The following is a 20,177-nucleotide window of genomic DNA, read 5'->3' on the forward strand; positions in this document are numbered from 1 at the left end:
AGTTAAAATGCCATTTCAGAAACATTGAAACACAATGAATACTGTAAAAAGGCTGGCAGTATTCTCCAAGCACTCCAGGGCCATGCATTTACAGAATTCCAGTGAGTGGCTCATTTGCTCTAATATTAAAGTCTAAATGTGAGCAGTTTGAGAAGTTATATCGCACACTTAGGGACTGCCAGTCTTGTTAGCACTCAAACAGGCTGGCCCTTTAAGAGACGACCACAGAGCCCGAATCATGAAAGCCTTCCAATCAGTGGTGTATTGGAGGGTAAACGCAAGTAAACACAGTTTACCCACTTTTTGTGGAAAAAAATTCATTAAAAGTATAGAGTGTTACTTTTTTCACCGAGACGAGGCGATAAGAGTTTACAGAAAACATTTTTTTACCACTACATCACTGCTCTCAATGTAGAGGTCAGCCATAAAAGGACTGTCCTCTCATTTTCAGTGGCAACAATCAACCAGCCACGTTACCATCACAAAACCAATTTCCCCTCCAAAGTGTTGAGGCTAAAACAGATGGAAAGAAAGTGACAACGATATTGATGAATACAAAATTGTAACAGAGGAAAAAAACACAAAATACATTAAAAAAAACATTACTCCCATTGGGGATTTTCATTACTCTAGTATCAAACGGTTTGATAAACACCTGCCTTAGTTGGCCCTATGCTGCAAAGCACTGTGTGAGGGCCATTATAGGTCAGACTACACAAATACATTTCCTATCATGCACTTCTGACTCATCAATCTGGATCACAATGATTAGATAGATCCATACAGCTGTTAATAATTTCAGACTGAAGTGGCACTCTGTAAAAAAACAAATTGGTACGCTCCAGATTAATGAAACTGTTGTTACTTAGGCCAGCAGCATACCACCCTGCATCCCACTGCTGGCTTGCTTCTGAAGCTAAGCAGGGTTGGTCCTGGTCAGTCCCTGGATGGGAGACCAGATGCTGCTGGAAGTGGTGTTGGAGGGCCAGTAAGAGGTACCCTTTCCTCTGGTCTAAAAATGCGCCAAGGCAGTGTTTGGGGACATTGCCCTGTGTAGGGTTCCGTCATTTTGGACAATGGACTTTTGGATCTTTAGTGACTCTGTGATCACTAAAGATCCCATGGCACTTATTGTAAGAGTAGGGGTGTTAACCCTGGTGTCCTGGCTAAATTCCCAATCTAGGCCTCATACCATCACGGTTACCGAATCATCTCCAGCTTACAATTGGCTCATTCATCCCCCCTCCTCTACCCTGTAACTATTCCCCAGGTTGTTTCTGTAAATGAGAATGTGTTCAGTCAACTTACCTGGTAAAATAAGTGTATTTTCTTTAAAAATACTTAGTGTGACTTACTCTAGTTGATTTAGTAAGAGATTGGTATTAGTCCATTTAGAGGTGGAGAAAGTACATCTATACAGGCCTACCTAGCCATTTTTTAAGAAGAAACTGAAAATGTAAATGTATGTTAAAAATAACCCCCATATTGTCTACGGTTACAAAATAGACCCTGTAGCCATTGCAAGAAAAGAATCACAGCATGCAGTAAACCCGATGATGCCAGGACCCGTGTAGAGGTTTACGAGATTGAAACAGAAATAAAATCTGTGTTAATGTTCTTCTTCTTTTCAGAAAGAACTATTACAAGACCTATAAAAGACAGGCAGGGAGGGAACACTTATAACTTGGGCAAATCATAGCAATTGCTGTGGCTTTGGACTGCTAGATTGACATTTTACGCTGAAAACCTTTGAGGATACATCTCAAATGGCACCCTCTTTCCCTGGTCAAAAGTAGTGCACTATATAGGAATAGGACGAAGTGAACACAGCAAGAGAGCGGGTGATACTTCCATTGACCTTCTTGAGGAACCTAAAGGCAAAATACTAAAGGCTGTGAACTTTGGTTGAACCTTTTGGGGTCTGGATAGGGAGACAGGAAACAAACCGACAGCTTCACAAAATCCAAGCCGAAGCAATATCCCAGTGAATTGCAATAGGCTTGCTCTTTAGAGTGATTAGATGGAGGAGGCAATGGCGGTAGGAGTCAGTAGTCCCCGATGGAGGAGTGGTATTCTGTTGGAGGGACTATGGAGGCTGCACGCAGAGAAAGGTCATTGCGTCAGGGGTCAAGAGTCAGGGTGGGACTAAGATCAGGGTTCACTGGCAGCATCAGCAGCAGGTCTGGGTATCTGAGGGCTAGCGGTGCAGTTTGAAGCCCTTCCCTGCAGCCCCTCCTCCTGTATATATGACAGTGATCTGTTGACCTATAGGGGAGAACAAAATGTGCAGGGGGGACATACATTTTTTTTTTTTTAATTACACCCAGAGACCTTTGGTTAAAAGGAAAGTGCAGCAGAAGCGCACACACACAATATTACTTGGGACACCTAAATAAACAAAATTATAAAAAACCATGAGGTCAATGTAAGCTATTGTACACCACTAGTAATACACTGGTATCCCACAAAGCACAACATATTGAAAAAAAACAAAAAACGTACTTATCTCTATAAAGACCTCATGGATGTTAATGGTGTTCTTGGCACTGGTCTCCACAAAGATGGTATGGATGGAGTCTGCGTAGTCCATGGCATCCTTCTCCAAGACCTCCCTGTAAAGAGTGTTCAAGTCTTAAAACGGGGTGCATCTCAATAGTGGAGAGAGGTGCACTGATCTGAAAACACAGGATAGGTAAAAGCAATATGGCGGACGTGAGCCAAGAAATCGTTGTTGCTTGTCCAGTTGTTTCACATCAGAAAAAGAGGAGGCTCCAAAACACACCCCTTAAAAAATGAGATGGACCGGACTCAAATGGGAGATGAGCAGAAAAGGAGAAAGGGACCCATGCCAGCACCTTCCCACTAGGACTGACACAATTATGGTATAACCGTGTAACCAACGTTTATGGATGAAGACAGTCATGAAAATAAAATAACCAACATAACTGTAAAAAATATAAAATACATGTGGAGGGAACAGCTGACTGAAGATGGGACAATAGCTACTTTTCTATTAGAATGTACTTTTTAAGTAACACCGCTTACTAGAATGGACTAACTACATGTGTAATTATCCTACTGTTTTTACCAAACAAATGTGAATGGGCATTTGTGCGGTTGAGTAATATTTCTGTGGTAACATGGACTCTAAACGTGATGAAACTTAGCTCCTTGCTGAAACAAGCAAGGGGTTGTATTATGCCATCATTGACTTGAATGGGGATGCCTATTCTATCAATTATATTCTTAACGCAGCACATGCAGTCAGGAGCAGAGGAGAGGAAAACCAACCACATGGCGGACACAGATGCCTGCTCCCAGACAAGCTAAACAACTTCTTCGCGGGCCACTCCCGAGGACTGTGAGCTCTCGTTCTCCGTGGCCGACATGAGTAAGACATATTAAGCGTGGTAACACTCGCAAAGCTGCCGGCCCAGACGGCATCCCTAGCCATGTCCTCAGAGCATTTGCAGACCAGCTGGCTGGAGTGTTTACAGACATATTCAATCTCTCCCTATCCCAGTCTGCTGTCCTCACTTGCTTCAATATGTACACTATTGTTCCTGTACCCAAGAAAACAAAGATAGCTGAAGTAAATGACTATCGCCCCGTAGCACTCACTTCATACATGAAGTGAGTTGAGGCAAGTTAACCAGCTACCACAGCATTCTGCAGCGATACACCATCCCATCTGGTTTGCGCTTAGTGTGACTATCATTTGTTTTTCAACAGGACAATGACCCAAAACACACCTCCAGTCTGTGTAAGGGCTATTTGACCAAGAAGGAGAGTGATGGAGTGCTGCATCAGATGACCTGGCCTCCACAATCACCTGACTTCAACCCAGTTGAGGTGGTTTGGGATGAGTTGGAACGCAGAATGAAGGAAAAGCAGCCAACAAGTGCTTAGCATATGTGGGAACTCCTTCAAGACTGGTGGAAGGGTCATGTTTCAAAGGACACATGGCACCTGACCTTCGCCTCTCCCGAGTCCGTAGGGGAGTTGCAGAGATGGGACAAGACTAACTACCAATTGGATATCACAAAAAAGGGGTAAAAGTAGAAGATATATATATATATATATATATATCATTATGGGGTATTGTTTGTAGATTGATGAGGAGAAAAAAACGATGTAATCCATTTTAGAATCAGGCTGGAAAAAGTCTGGCCAAACAGTTCTATTTTTGTTTCATCAGACCAGAGGAGATTTCTCCAAAAAGTAAGATCTTTGTCCCCATGTGCAGTTGCAAACCGTAGTCTGGCTTTTTTTTGTGGTGGTTTTGGAGCAGTGGCTTCTTCCTTGCTGAGCGGCCTTTCAGGTTATGTAGATATAGGACTCGTTTTACTGTGGATATAAATACTTTTGTACCCGTTTCCTCCAGCTACTTCACAAGGTCCTTTGCTGTTGTTCTGGGATGATTTGAACGTACTTTGGTGCGAAAAGTGCATCTCTAGGAGACAGAACACGTCTCCTTCCTGAGTGGTATGACGGCTGCGTGGTCCCATGATGTTTATACTTGCATACTATTGTGTGTACAGATGAACGTGGTACCTTCAGGTGTTTGGAAATTGCTCCCAGGGATGAACCAGACTTGTGGAGGTCTACAATTTATTTTCTGAGGTCTTGCCTGATTTCTTTTGATTTTCCCATGATGTCAAGCAAAGAGGCACTGAGTTTGAAGGTAGGCCTTGAAATACATCCACAGGTACACCTCCAAATCATACAATGTGATTTTCTGGATTTTTGTTTTAGATTCCGTCTCTCACAGTTGAAGTGTACCTATGATAAAAAATTACAGACCTCTACATGCTTTGTACGTAGGAAAATGTGCAAAATCGGCAGTGTATCAAATACTTGTTCTCCCCACTGTGTGTTGTATATGTGTGTATATATATATATATATATATATATATATATATATATATATATATTGTAGCTCCCTTCAGTAACCACGAGCACAAACTAGGAACGGTTGTGCTGAAGGGAGCTACATATATATACAGACACACACACACAAAGTACCAGTTTGGACACACCTACTCTTTCAAGGGTTTTTATTTTTACTATGTTCTACATTGTAAAATAATACTGAAGACATCAAAACGATGAAATAACATATGGAATCATGTAGTAACCCAAAAAAAGTGTTAAACAAATCTAAATAGATTTTAGATTTTTCAAAGTAGCCACCCTTTGCCTTAATGACAACTTTGCATTCTGTCAACCAGCTTCATCTAGAACGCTTTTCCAACAGTCTTGAAGGTGTTCCCACATATGCCTAGCACTTGTTGACTGCTTTTTCTTCCCTCTGCGGTCCAACTCATCCCAAACCATCTGGGTTGAGATCGGGCCAGGTCATCTGATGCAGCACACCGTCACTCTCCTTCTTGGTCAAATAGCCCTTACACAGCTTGGAGGTGTGTTTTGGGTCATTGTCCTGTTGAAAAACAAATGATAGTCCCACTAAGCACGAACCAGATGGGATGGCGTATCGCTGCAGAATGCTGTGGTCGCCATGCTGGTTAAGTGTGCCTTGAATTCTAAATAAATCACAGTGTTACCAGCAAAGCACCCCTACACCATCACACCTCCTTCTCCATGCTCCCCAGTGGGAACCATACATGCGGTGGTCATCCATTCACCTACTCTGCTTCTCCTGTGGCGGTCCTCATTAGAGCCAGTTTCATCATAGCGCTTGATGGCTTTTGCGACTCCACTTGAATAAACTTTCAAAGTTCTTGACATTTTCCGGATTGACTTACCTTCATGTCTTAAAGTAATGATAGACTGTCATTTCTCTTTGCTTATTTGAGCTGTTCTTGCCATAATATGGACTTGGTCTATTACCAAATAGGGTGATCTTCTGTATACCACTCCTACCTTGTCACAACACAACTGATTGGCTCAAATGCATTAAGGAAAGAAATTCCACAAATGAACTTTTAACAAAACACATCTGTTAATTGAAATGCATTCCAGGTGACTACCTCATGATGCTGGTTGAGAGAATGCCAAGAGTGTGCAAAGGAGTCATCAAGGCAACAGGTGGCTACTTTAAAGAATCTCAAATATAAAATATTTTTGGTTACTACATTATTCCATGTGTTATTTCCTAGTTTTGATGTCTTCACTATAATTCCACAATGTAGAAAATAGTAAAAATCAAGAAAAACCCTGGAATGAGTAGGTGTATCCAAACTTTTGACTGGCATAGTCTGGTTGCATTATATTTTATGTCAATCATATTGCTGCTTGTCGACTATAACTGATTTTTCATAGACTTATGCTGCCATCTATTGGACATACCCAGTTCAAAAAATAAATCATAAAATGTGGCTTGTTTATAAAGTGGTCTGCCTTGCAATAATAAATATCATACAATAACTAATAAAACAAACTGCAAAAATGTATACATAGGTTGATTTAAAAAAAGCTATTTTGAACTTAAATGGTATGTACTAACAATATTATCACTAAAACAGTTTCTAAAAGTGATCAAGGCTACCCAACCCTAGAATTAGGTTTAGGGTTAAGGCTAGAATAGGTTATACCAAGGGTTAGGGCTAGGGCTATGGTTAAGGCTAAAATAGGTTATGGGTTTATAGCGCTCTTGTTCCTCCCTGTGGCATTCTGTGGGTACTACATACCTCTTTTGCCACACTTGCTAGGCTCATAATCTGAGGTAACAACTGTGTCCGATCTATAAATCAATGAGCTAGACCTATCCCTTTGGTTTGCAAATCAGTGAACCTGCGCAGCATTTGCTCAATATGATGCATACGAATTAACAGATTGACGCATATAAGGTTATTTCTTAATTTAAAAAAAATATTCTGACTGTATAAATCATCCACAACTTAAAAAAGAGAACAGGGACATGCATTTTTTTAAAGGTTTTACACATTTCTCTGAAAAAATTGATTTGATTGCTATGTGCCAGCCAACTCTAGCACTGTGTGTCAACACAACGTGTACCAAGGCGAACAGTGAGATGCTCACCAAGTAGCCATGAACAAATAAATTACCAGAGGTATGCCTACAAGGTTAACAAGGGCAGTTCTCAATGCCAACAATAGCGAACTGGCATTTTGAGGCAGAACAATGGGCTGGGAATAAAACGTTCATTAGGTGAGTTGGTGCCACGGTGCTCAGTAGAACTAATAGGAACTGGCAGGGTGAAAAATGCCCTAAAATAAGGCCTGTTGTTTGGCGAATACTTCAAAACTACAGCAAGCAGCTGGGACACATGGTGATATTCTGAAACTGGACTCTATGGCGAATGCAATGAACTAGTTTTTATCAGAAAAAAGCTTAAAAAATGTAATGTGTCCAGCTTTTTGTTGTTCCTCTACCTCGACACTTGCTTTCAGCCTCTGCGTGGTCAATGCAGCACATGAAACAATGCCATTTTCACTTTGCTTCTTAATATTAATCCACAAGTGTTCTATAATTACACTATTCTGTTTTTTTTCTTCCATCTGCAAACTGCTAGGCCTAAACCTTGTTAGCTGCTAATGCGAATTGCTTGCTAGCAAACTAATAAATGTACTGAGTCAAAGCTATCGGTATACAGCCTGATACTACCAGTGATAGTGTAGACCTACATCTAAATGTTTTTTTTTGCGCAACAGTATCTTCTAATTCAAAGAGGAATATGTGAAGCAAGAATGTCAGCTATATGAAGTGGCTAAGAGAGAACTTTCAATGGGGCCAAAGATTATAGGGTCCCCTAGGAAACAATTGTTAACACTTTGGTTCCTTTAGAGGACCACATTGGAAATAAGTCCCAGACTTTATTGTGTTATCCTAGATGATTTTCTTCATATGCATGTATGGCTTTTTCAAGTTTTATATGCGTTTTCTTTTTTGAAATGGTCGAATTAATAAACTAAACTAAAAACTAAACTACCCTGTCACAATAACTCCTCCCTAGCATTTTCATTTGTTGTCATGTCAAACCATATTCAAAGTTCCCACTATTATATTCTAACTATATAATTTGCATAATCATTCTATTTCCATGATTCCAACAGTTCACTGAAGTGTTTTGCTCTAAATCACAGGTCAAGTCGTGTAGCCCTATGTGGCAGTGTGGAAATGATCTGAAATGAGTGCAGGAAATTCAAAAATGTATGAAAATTATTTTGGGTTGAACTGAACAGTGTAAAACAATCAGAATAGAGATAGATCCATTGAAATCACTTAGAATGTATGTAGGGTCACCCTAGGGTCAAACACTACTCATAATGCAAATTTTGAACTTTTATTATATTTTGGCCATTTGTTTTGTTTGTTAAAATATTTTGGCCATATCGCCCAGCCCTAGTTCCATGTCTATGTAACTTAAGGCAGCAGCCTCTAAGGTGCAGTGTTGAGTAACCGGGTGGTAGCCGGCTCGTGACAGTGACTAAGTTCAGGGAAGGGTACTGGGTGGAGGCCAGCTAGTGACGGCCTTGAGATAGAAGCTGTTTTTCAGTTTCTCGGTCCCAGCTTTTTTATTGCACCTGTACTGACTTCGCCTTCTGGATGATAGCCGGATGAACAGGCCGTGACTTGGGTGGCTGAGGTCCTTTGATGATCTTCTTGGCCTTCCTGTGACACCAGGTGCTGTAGATGTCCTGGAGGGCAGGCAGTGTGACCCCGGTGATGCGTTGAGCAGACGGCCCTACAGTTGCCGTACCAGGCGGTGATACAGCCCGACAGGATGCTTTCAATGGTGCATCTGTAAGAGTTTGTGAGGGTCTTTGGGGCCAGGCTGAATTTCTAAAGCCTCCTGAGGTTGAAGAGGCGCTATTGCGCCTTCTTCACCTGACAGTGTGGGTGGACCATTTCAGATGAGTATGTTGAGGAACTTTCCATTTTTCACCTTCTCCACTGCGGCCCGTCGATGTGGATGGGGGCATGCTCCCTCTGGTGTCCCCTGAAGTCCACGATCAGCTCCTTCGTTTTGTTGATGGTGAGGGAGAGGTTATTTTCCTGGCACCACTCCGCCAGGGCCCTCACCTCCTCCCTGACCACTGTTGTGTCTTTAAGCAAGCTTGATGATTGAATTGAAGGCGTGCGTGAACCAGGGGTACAGGAGGGGGCTGAGCACGCACCCTTGTGGGGCCCCTGTGTTGAGGATCAGTGAAGTTGAGGTGTTGTTGCCTACGTTGACCACCTGGGGGTGGCCCGTCAGGAATTATAGAACCCAGTTGCACAGGGTGGGGTTCAGACCCAGGGCCCTGAGCTTAATGATGAGCTTGGAGGGTACTATGGTGTTGAAGGCTGAGCTGTAGTCAAATAATAGCATTCTTACATAGGTATTCCTCTTGATGATTGTGGACTACAGAAAAAGGAGGACCGAGCATACCCCATTCTCATCGACGGGGCTTTAGTGGAGCAGGCTGACAGCTTCAATTTCCTTGGTGTCCACATCACCAACAAACTATCATGGTCCAAACACACCAAGACAGTCGTGAAGAGGGCTTGACAAAGCCTATTCCCCCTCAGGAGACTGAAAAGATCTGGCATGGGTCCTCATATCCTCAAAAAGTTCTACAGCTGCACCATCGAGAGCATGGTTGCATCACTGCCTGGTATAGCAACTGCTCGGCCTCTGACCATAAGGCACTACAGAGGGTAGTGTGTACGGCCCAGTACTTTACTGGGGCCCAAATTCATGCCATCCAGGACCTCTATACCAGGTTGTCACGTTCTGACCTTAGTTCTGTTATATTATTTGTTTTAGTATGGTCAGGGCGTGAGTTGGGTGGGTTGTCTATGTTCGTTTTTCTATCATTTGGGATTTCTGTGTTCGGCCTAGTATGGTTCTCAATCAGAGGCAGCTGTCAATCGTTGTCCCTGATTGAGAATCATACTTAGGTAGCCTGGTTTCACTTTTGAGTTGTGGGTGTTTGTCTTCCGTGTCAGTGCTTGTTGCCACACGGGTCTGTTTCGTTTATTCACGTTTATTGTTTTGTTCCAGTGTTGTGTTTTATTAAACATTATGGACACTTACCACGCTGCGTTTTGGTCCTCACCTTCCACCTACGACGAGAAACGTTACACAGGCGATGTCAGAGGAAGGCTGTAAAAATTGTCAAAGACTCCAGCCACCCTAGTCATAGACTGTTCTATCTGCTACCGCACGGCAAGCGGTACCAGAGCGCCAAGTATAGGTCCAAAAGGCTTCTTAACAGCTTCTACCCCCCCCCCCCCCCTTTACGCTGCTGCTACGCTCTGTTTATTGTCGATGCATAGTCACTTTAACTCAACCTACATATACATATTACATCAATTACCTCGACTAACCGGTGCCCCCGCACATCGACTCTGTACTGGTACCCCCTGTATACAGCCTCGCTACTGTTAATTTACTGCTGCTATTTAATAATTTGTTACTTTTTATTTTTTATTTAACACTTACTTTTCTTAAAACTGCATTGTTGGTTAAGGGCTTGTGTTAGGGTTGCGTCAATTCGAATCTGGTATCAGGATAAATATGACAATGAGTCACCGATTGTATGCTATGTATTTTTTATTAGCTAAGCAAAAAGTGGTAAATGCAATTTTCGTATCTGTCACACCTCGCAGGGAAAAACAGAGAACTAACTTGTTCTTGACAAAGATATTATAAATATACTCTGACAGAAATAGTTCCTGCTTCCGAGCCGGCCTGTCAGAGTAGAGACTGGGCGTGGTTTAGACTCACCCAGCCTATCGTTGATTGTTGTCGTCCGAGCTGGTACCAGCCCCCGGGCGCTCCAGTTGATAGATGTAACTGTTGCTGTGTCGAGTATCTATGCGCTCATTCCCTAGATACCGTTATCACATATCTGGTTTCTGTTATTGTTAAGTTTGAGTTCTAACCAAAAACAGTCTGTGGTTTGCTACACTACGTTCTGTATGTGTCCGTTTTTATGTTACTCTGTATTTTTCCATCATGAGAAAGGCCCATGGCCCTGAAACTGTTAACAATGTTTCAAGTCAGCTATGTTGCATAACACATACATACATCCACACAAGACAACAGCAGATAATATTTAATCACATATATGGTAACGGGCTATAGTGCATAACACAGAATCCTCATACTTGTAAGTAAACATTTCACTGTAATTGTATCCGGTGCATATGACAAATAAAATTTGATCTGATTTGTCCAGATGGGATAGGGCAGTGTGCAGTGCGATGACAATCGCATCATCCATGGATCTATTGGGGCAGTATGCACATTTCAGTAGGTCTAGGGTGTCAGGTAAGGTAGAGGTGATATGATCCTTATGTGCCTTGAATTCTAAAAAAAATCACTGACAGTGTCACCAGCAAAGCATCCCCCACACCATCACACCTCCTCCTCCATGCTTCCCGGTGGGAACCACACATGCAGGGATCATCCGTTCACCTACTCTGCGTCTCACAAATACACGGCAGTTGGAACCAAAAATCTAAATTTTGGACTCATCAGACCAAAGGACAGATTTCCACCAGTCTAATGTCCATTGCTCGTGTTTCTTGGCCCAAGCAAGTCTCTTCTTCTTATCGGTGTCCTTTAGTAGTGGTTTCTTTGCAGTAATTTGACCATGAAGGCCTGATTCAGTCTCCTCTAAACAGTTGATGTTGAGATGTGTCTGTTACTTGAACTCTGTGAAGCATTTATTTGGGCTGCACTCTGAGGTTTTTGTGACTGCACTTGAATAAACTTCTTGACATTTTCCAGATTGACTGACCTTCATGTCTTAAAGTAATGATGGATTGTCATTTCTCTTTGCTTATTTGAGCTGTTTTTGCCATAATATGGACTTGGTCTTTCACCAAATAGGGCTATCTTCTGTATATCAACCCTACCTAGTCACAACACATCGATTGGCTCAAATGCATTAAGAAGGAAAGAATTTCCAGAAATTAACTTTTAACAAGGCACACCTGTTTGAATTTAAATGCATTCCTGGTGACTCCCTCATGAATCTGGTTGAGAGATTGCCAAGAGTGTGCAAAGCTGTCATCATGACAAAGGGTGGCTACTTTGAAAAATCTTAGATATATTTTGATTTGTTTAACACTTTTTTGGTTACTATATGCTTCCATATGTGTTATTTCACAGTTTTGATGTCTTCACTATTATTCTACAATGTAGAAAAAATAAATTAAAACCCTTGGTGTGTCCAAACTTTTGACTGGTACTGTATATACAGTGGATTCGGAAAGTATTCAGACACCTTGACTTTTTCCACATATTGTTACATTACAGCTTTATTCTAAAATGGATTAAATACATGTTTTTCCTCAGCAATCTATACAGAATAACCCATAATGGTTAAGCAACAACAGGTTTTTATACATTTGTGCAAATGTATAAAACATATCCATCAACAGCAACTTGCACAGCCATTGTAGAGGAGTAGACCACGTTCCACAATCAACAGCATGATCAACTCAATGCGAAGGAGAGGCATGTTGCACTGCATGAAGCAAATGGTAGTCACACCATATACTGACTGGTTTTCAGATCCATGCCACTTTTTAAGGTGTCTGTGACCAACATATGCTTATCTGTATTCCCAGTCATGTGAAATCCATAGATTAGGGCTAAAGGATTTGATTTCAATTGACTGATTGCCTTATATGAACTATAACTCAGTCAAATCTTCTAAATTGTTGCATGTTGCATTGATATTTTTGTTCAGTGTACAGTTGAAGTCGGAAGTTTACATACACTTAGGTTGGAATCATTAAAACTATTTTTTTCAACCACTCCACACATTTCTTGTTAACAAACTATAGTTTTGGCAAGTCGGTTATGACATCTACTTTGTGCATGACACAAGTCATTTTTCCAACAATTGTTTACAGAAAGATTATTTCACTTATAATTCACTGTATCACAATTCCAGTGGGTCAGAAATGTACATACACTAAGTTGACAGTGCCTTTAAACCGCATGGAAAATTCCAGAAAATGATGTCATGGCTTTAGAAGCATCTGATAGGCTACTTGACATCATTTGAGTCAATTGGAGCTGTACCTGTGGATGTATTTCAAGGCCTACCTTCAAACTCAGTGCCTCTTTGCTTGACATCATGGGAAAATCTAAAGAAATCAGCCTAGACCTCAGAAAAACAATTGTAGACCTCCACAAGTCTGGTTCATCATTGGGAGCAATTTCCAAACACCTAAAGGTACCACGTTCATCTGTACAAACAATAGTACGCAAGTATGCACACCATGGGACCACGCAGCCATCACACCTCTCAGGAAGGAGATGTGTTCTGTCTCCTAGAGATGAAGGTACTTTGTTGCGAAAAGTGCAAATCAATCCCAGAACAGCAAAGGACCTTGTGAAGATGCTGGAGGAAACTGGTAAAAAAAGTATCTACATCCACAGTAAAACGAGTCCTGTATCGACATAACCTGAAAGGCCGCTCAACTTTGCAACTGCACATGGGGACAAAGATCATACTTTTTTGGTGAAATGTCCTCTGGTCTGATGAATCAAAAATAGAACTGTTTGGCCATAATGACCATCGTTTTGTTTGGAGGAAAAAGGGGGAGGCTTGCAAGCTGAATAACACCATCCCACCGTAAGGCACGGGGTGGCAGCATCATGCTGTGGGGGTGCTTTGCTGCAGGAGGGACTGATGCACTTCACAAAATAGATGGCATCATGAGGTAGGGAAATTATGTGGATATATTGAAGAAACATCTCAAGACATCAATCAGGAAGTTAGAGCTTGGTCGCAATGAGTCTTCCAAATGGACAATGACCCCAAGCATACTTCCAAAGTTGTGGCAAAATTGCCGAAGGACAACAAAGTCACGGTATTGGAGTGACCATCACAAAGTCCTGACCTCAATCCCATAGAAAATTTGTGGGAAGAACTGAAAAAGTGTGTGTGAGCAAGGAGGCCTAAAAACCTGACTCAGTTACACCAGCTCTGTCAGGAGGAATGGGCCAAACCTCACCCAACTTATTTTGGGAAGCTTGTTGAAGGCTACCAAAAACGTTTAACCTAAGTTAAACAATTTAAAGGCAATGCTACCAAATACTAATTGAGTGTATGTAAACTTCTTACCCACTGGGAATGTGATGAAAGAAATAAAAGCTGAAATAAATAATTCGCTCTACTATTATTCTGACATTTCACATTCTTAAAATAAAGTGGTGATCCTAACTGACCTAAGACAGGGACTTTTTACTGAGATTAAATGTCAGGAATTGTGGAAAAACTGAGTTTAAATGTATTTGGCTAAGGTGTATGTAAACTTCCGACTTCAACTGTACATACATTTTTTTGAGCGGTTATTACGGTGACTGCGGTCATTTGGCTGGCCAATTACATCATCCAAAATTCCATGACCATCACAGCCCTACTCCCCACCAGTATCATATCACTCATCTCTACTAGACTTATGTGTTGCGTGGGGCTTCCCCCGTACTGCTATACCTTCATTCGATCCAGCTAATGCTCATCATATTACAATGAACTTGTCACACCCTGACCGTAGAGAGCCTTTTAATGTCTCTATTTGGTTTGGTCAGGGTGTGATTTGGGGTGGCCATTCTATGTTTTGTTATCTATGATTTTGTATTTCTATGTTTTGGCCGGGTATGGTTCTCAATCAGGGACAGCTGTCTATCGTTGTCTCTGATTGGGAACCATACTTAGGTAGCCCTTTCCCCTCCTTTCTTTGTGGGAAGTTGACTTTGTTTATGGCACATAGCCTTAAGCTTCACGGTTTGTTTTGTAGTGTTTATTGTTCTGTTCTGTGTCTTTTTCTAATAAAGAGAACATGTACGCTCACCATGCTGCACCTTGGTCCACTTCATTCAACGGCCGTGACAGAACTACACATGATGGAAGCAAATGAGCATCCTAAGCTGTGTTTCCACAGGGGCCCACTCTGATCGGAAAGCAATAGCATATACATGTTTCTCTTTATGAACTAGACCTGTGCTGTGTCCCATTTTGAGGTACAGTCATTTCTAATAATTGCTTAGCGAGTCAGTAATGACTAATACTAATGGATGGACAGTAGATGGGAGATTATTTGAAGCATCAGTTCTCTCCACTGCTCCAATGCAATTAGGCTTCTCTGGTAGTTAAAGTCCTCTAATCTAAGCGAGCATGTTTGAGTGACATTACATACACATCCTCCAGCGTATCTCCAACAGAGAGCCGCAATGGCTGGCAGTTACTGTTCCACGGTATGTTCACATTGTTGGAGCCAAAAGTTTGAAGATACACGGTTGGCTCGGCCGTTGACGTCCCTTGCGTCGGCGAGTCATTTAATCTTCATTAGAAAATGTAGTACAAGCAAATCTCATGTCAACGATTCAACGATTCGTCTGGTAAAAATTACTGTATTTTGGCCATGCTGCTGACTTGTAAAAATAAGCGAATGGCTGAGTCCCAAATGGCACCCTATTTCCTATATTGTTCACTACTTTTGACCTGGGACTTGAGGGATTTAGTTACCTGGCATCGGACAGGTCACACTTGTTGCCAGCGATGGCTACCACGATGTTGGGAGGGCCGTGTTGGCGAAGCTCCTTCATCCAGTTTTTCAATGCCTGGAACGAGTCCTGAGAAACACGGTTCAGGCTATTATTAATAATAAATAACTTATTCAGCATTTATAGCGCTATTCATTTCATAAAGAATCTCAAAGTGCTTTAAAGCAACAAAAAAATACATGCAATTTATAAAAAACATCACAACATGGACAGTCATTAGAAAGTTAATGGAGTGGTCATCTGAGGGAGGTGGTCAAGCTGGGAGGGAAAGTCCGGGGGCAGGCAGCACGGTCTCATCAAGGTGTCTCTCTGTCTTTTCCGTAGTAGGAATCAGGTTTGAGCTTAGCCAGTGGCACTGCAGTCCATGGACTCCATAGTAGGTAGCTAGCTACTCCTTCACTACTGCCAAAATGAAGCAACTTGGATGATGCTATATCAGTCACGTGGCTCCAGAAAGCACACAACATTTCAATAATAATTCAAGATTAAACTCACCGCACCGATCTGCCATCTTGCTTTCGGACTTCTCTTCATCCTCAACCTCTGGACACTAGCTTGCATTCGAATCAAAACAATTGCCAGCTAATGTTAGCTGCTTGCTAGCTAGCAAAACAAAGAAATGAATAGCCAACTTCACCTGCAGTCTTAATGCCGTGGTTGATTCTGATGATATTAATTAGTTATATTAATTGTTCATTCTTAAAACAAAAAGATTATACAAAGCCTTAATTACAAAAATATTTACAAATGCACAGGAGCTCTCTGCTTATGCTGCTACTAGGGTGCCATGGCAACTATATACTATAAAGTTATTACTACTTTATAGTATACAAATAGTAAACATCTTACATTGTTACATATTAGAGTTTGAGATAATGTTATGCAATGCATAACTGTGTGCGTGTGTGGGATTTAAACAGGTGTGAAACATAGGAGATGTGAACAGGACATGCAGACACATGAGTATGGACAGTATATGTTTACTGGACATGCCTATATTTGACTCAAAGTGACCAGTGGGATCCCATAGTCGCCTACAGTAGACATACAAGCTGTATGCCGTGCATGGATACCTACGTTTTTGCAAAGGTCAATCTATTTGGAGCATTTTTTCTGTAGTCAAAAATATAAGAAGAAAAGGTCATAAAAAAATATTTTAAAAACTGAGTTTCTCAGTGATGGAGAGAGCGGATTTATTTTGCAAATGACTCCTGATGACATAAGAATGACATTTAAGGAAAAAAACAAATGTCATGTCACACCATGTTACCAGAGGGAAACAGGAGGGGATACTGTACCTCTTTGGTGATGTCGTAAACAATGATGGCTGCCGCAGAGCCTCTGTAGTACATTGGTGCCAACGTACGGAACTATGTGAAAGCAGAGAAATAAGTGGAGATATAGAATAGTGAGTAATGAGCTACAATCATTCTTCAAAGAAAGAGGCTGTCCCTCTAGACAGGGAAGATAATTCGTTTTCTAAAGCCTCCAACAGGACTTTATCTACAGCCAAACTGGTTGCACTGATATAGTGAGGTCAAGGGCCATGTATGCATATTTAGTACTGTAGATCATGATTAAAGTAAGAGATGATGAACTTCAAAGAAAAGGTTACTGACATTTTTGTATTCATCTTTAAGGATTGTGTATCTAGCTTGCAATTGTTTATGAGAAAATCAAGGCTACCAAAATAGCATCGCAATTACTACTACCGCCTGTTTCCAAAACATTACATTCACAGAGTACCCAATCTAGAAGTCTTATACGGTGACATTTAGACACCGTTATATGACTTACACCACTTTCCATTTCACCCAACAGGGTCTTTGAGAGAAAATATCAACTCAAAATGGAGGGGTAAAGCTTTTTGATAAAACAAAAAGGCCTTGTGTTCCAAGCCTATATGCCAAGTGGCTTTTGTTACCTGGAAGTATGGCAAGCCATTCCACCGAGGACTCACATGTGGTAGCCATCGGGAAAAGATGAGCAAAATGTGTCAAAAGCAGTTAGTAATTTAATATTTATGGAGAACTATACATTTGGTCTTCTCCCAGTAAAACAGAAAACCCTGCGTAATAAAAACAAGCTGAGGCTACATACAGTGCCTTCGGAAGGTATTCAGACCCCTTGACTTTTTCCACATTTTGTTACTTTACAGCCTTATTCTAAAATGGATTAAATAATAACTTTTTTTCAGCAATCTACACACAATTCCCCATAATGACAAAGTTTTTTTGCAAATGTATAAATATATACACTACCGTTCAAAATTTTGGGGTCCCTGTTTTTTAAAAAGCCTGGGGCGGCAGGGTAGCCTAGTGGTTAGAGTGTTGGACTAGTAACCGGAAGGTTGCAAGTTCAAATCCCCGAGCTGACAAGGTACAAATCTGTCGTTCTGCCCCTGAACAAGGCAGTCAACACACTGTTCATAGGCCGTCATTGAAAATAAGAATTTGTTCTTAACTGACTTGCCTAGTAAAATAAAGTAAAAATAAAAAAGCAACTTTTTGTCCATTAAAATAACATCAAATTGATCTGAAATAGAGTGTAGACATAGTTAATCTTGTAAATGACTATTGGAGCTGGAAACGGTTGATTTTTAATGGAATATCTACATAGGCGTACAGAGGCCCATTATCAGCAACCATCACTCCTGTGTTCCAATGGCACATTGTGTTAGCTAATCCAAATGTATCATTTTAAAAGGCTAATTGATCATTTGAAAAAAACCTTTTGCAATTATGTTAGCACAGCTGAAAACTGTTGTGTGATTAAAGAAGCAATAAAACTGGCCTTCTTCAGACTAGTTGAGTATCTGGAGCATCAGCATTTGTGGGTTCGATTACAGACTCAAAATGGACAGTCTATTCTTGTTCTGAGAAATTAAGGCTATGCTTTGCAAGAAATTGCCAAGAAACTGAAGATCTCGTACAATGCTGTGTACTACTCCCCTCACAGAACAGCGCAAACTGGCTCTAACCAGAATAGAAAGAGGAGTGGGAGGCCCCGGTGCACAACTGAGCAAGAGGACAAGTACATTAGAGTGTCTAGTTAGAGAAACAGACATCTCACAAGTCCTCAACTGGCAGTGTCATTAAATAGTACCCGCAAAACACCCGTTTCAACGTCAACAGGGAAGACTCCGGGATGCTGGCCTTCTAGGAAGAGTTGCAAAGAAAAAGCCATATCTCAGACTGGTCAATAAAAATTAAGATGGGCAAAAGAACATGGACACTGGACAGAGGAACTCTGGCCTCAGAGTCGCTTCTTCACTGTTGACATTGAGACTGGTGTTTTTGCAGGTACTATTTAATGAAGCTGCCAGTTGACAACTTGTGAGGCCTATGGCTGACCCTGTAAAACAGCACATTTCACTGCACCTATCCGGTGTATGTGACAATAAAACATATTTTAAAAATAAGCAGTCTTTGGACTAGGCGAGACAGCGATTCATACTTTGGTTTAATTTACCTGGCTGTTGTCACTAAATACTAACCTTACCATGCTTGCCCAAAAAGTCCATATCCCCAAATTAGGATGTTATAGAATAAATTACCTACACAAAGTATCTTCATTCACAATGACTTTCAGACACTAGGCTACGTTTACACAGGCATCCCAATTCTGATATTGTACACAATTATTGGTAAAAGATCTGAACTGATTGGTCAAAAGACCAATTAGTGGAAAAAATATCAGAATTGGCCTGTCTGTGTAAACGCAGCCTTTGTAATAGGGTCCTGTGTGTAGCTGGTGTAGAGAGTCAGGCGCAGGACAGCAGAAATGAGTAATTAACGTACTTTACTCAAAATACAAAAATACAAGGCAAATATACGAGCTCACAATAACGGACCGATTTACAAAAAACAATCACTCACAAACAAACATGGTGAACAGAGGGTTAAATAATAAACAGGTAATTGGGTGAGTGAAACCAGGTGTGTAAGACTAAGACAAAACAAATGTAAAATGAAAAGTGGATCGGCAGTGGCTAGAAGACCGGTGACGTCGAGCGCCGAACGCCGCCTGAACAAGGGGAGGGACCGACTTTGGCGGAAGTCGTGACAGCCTTTGGGATGATTTGGGCATGAGATGTACATTTGGGTAGAAATGCTGCAATGTTGAATATTGAACTCAAGTATTTGCTGTTGTTGAAAAGGCATGCAGTATATGTTTAATTTGGTATGATTGTAATAATTTATACTGACAAGTAACAATGAGTGACATTCAGACCATCAACTGTATGAGATACAAAAGAAAGCTGCAACAGAGACAAGTGAAAGGCAACGCACCCGTCATTAGTTAGACTACCATTTTAGGCTCAGTCCTTCTACATTTTAGCATAACTCTTCAAACATAATTTGCCTATTTAACCATGATGGGAATAATAATCAGGCATGCCACATATTAGTTAATGAAATAAAGAGATTAGCTTTAAAACAAACAGTCAAACATTGACTTGGACCGACTTTCCCACCAATTCCCATTTTCCGTTACAATAAAAAGGAATAAACTATCCCGGCTTGGAATAACACAGTTACCTCAGGAAAAGCACACATTCCGTGCAATTACAGTTGTTACTGGCCCCGAGACTACCGGAGGGAGTCCAATTTGGGATACTTGGCAGATGGCGGGAACTGGATGCTGCCTCTGACTGGCTAGCGCTGTGTAGCTTGCT

General features: G+C 41.2%; 1 pseudogene; it reads right to left on the reverse strand.

Annotated features, from left to right (window-relative positions):
- Positions 1-1,016: 1,016 nt before the first annotated feature.
- On the reverse strand, positions 1,017-17,308 carry LOC109891264 (ras-related protein Rab-22A-like; annotated as a pseudogene).
- Between the last annotated feature and the right edge of the window lie 2,869 nt (positions 17,309-20,177).

The sequence above is a fragment of the Oncorhynchus kisutch genome, linkage group LG1, assembly GCF_002021735.2.
Source record: "Oncorhynchus kisutch isolate 150728-3 linkage group LG1, Okis_V2, whole genome shotgun sequence".
NCBI classification, from domain to species: Eukaryota; Metazoa; Chordata; class Actinopteri; order Salmoniformes; family Salmonidae; genus Oncorhynchus; species Oncorhynchus kisutch.